Below are 1,168 nucleotides of genomic sequence, written 5' to 3' on the forward strand. Positions count from 1 at the left end.
AACAACATTTCTGAACAGATTGATTTGGGAAAACAAAGGGGAAACAGATCCTTGATGGGGTTTTAAGGGCAGTAGGTACCACAGGGTGAATTATTCCCCCACCCCACTTACTCCATTTTTATTTAGCCTCCTCTCTTGTTTTTCCCATTATGTGATTTGTTATTTGTTAATTGGATGATCTGGTTAAAAAACATAAATCAAAAACAACATGTCTTTTTAGGAGTCTTGTTGTGTACTGACAATATTCCTACCTCTGGACCAGCAATCTGGGTTCAGGTTCCAACTCAGGATGTGATGATCATGAGCATACAATGGCCAAACATACTGATTTTAAAAAACAGAGGGAAAGAGATGGGGCTGATGTGTGTAAGGAGTTGTAAGACTGAGTAGTTAATAAACTCTATTTTCATTTTGGTCTCACTCACTGACTTGGATTCAGTTTGGTAAATTATCCAGGTACTTCAAGAATGTAAGGTCAAATACAACTTCCCTCAGAAATGTCCAAGTAAGCTCTCAAAAATATGCAAAGTTGTCCTTTCCCTTACCTTTCACATCCCATGAATGAATGATTGTAAAATGACTGTGAATTAAGAATCATCGCTGATCACCTTTTGCCACAGACTCAACTGGCAGAGACTTTACTGAATTTCCTTCAACTGTTATTGCCACCTGTGCAACATCAGTAAGGGCAGTGTTAGCCAGAAAGCAAGAAAACATGGGCTCGTTTGTTATTACGCTTTTCACAAAGACACACTGCCTTGCTGCTGGTTTTCCTGTCTGGGCATTCATTGGTCAGTAAGAAATGTTCATCCACCACGCATAAGGTACACTGTGACCAATAGTTTAAAGGAATTCCTGGATCAAAATCCATCCAGGGTCTAGATATCTCTAATCAACTGGTCAGAGATGTTATTTCACACTGCCGGAGCAACTAGGACTTACCCAGGACTCCTGGTCCATAGGTATGGATGCTACCACTATGCCACAGGAGTCTCTCATCAAGCGCATATTTAATATTTCTTCAAACAGCTTGACAAGCACATGATGCAATAATAATGGATCGACAAATTAAGCAATCAATCTTAATCAATTAATCTACAATGGACATGGACAGGAAGCCCAATTATGGAGATCTTTGAGAACCATATCTCAATTTCTTGTAACCCAA

The sequence above is a fragment of the Chiloscyllium plagiosum genome, unplaced genomic scaffold, assembly GCF_037043375.1.
Source record: "Chiloscyllium plagiosum isolate Xiang-an unplaced genomic scaffold, Cpla_swu_hap1 HiC_scaffold_29, whole genome shotgun sequence".
NCBI classification, from domain to species: Eukaryota; Metazoa; Chordata; class Chondrichthyes; order Orectolobiformes; family Hemiscylliidae; genus Chiloscyllium; species Chiloscyllium plagiosum.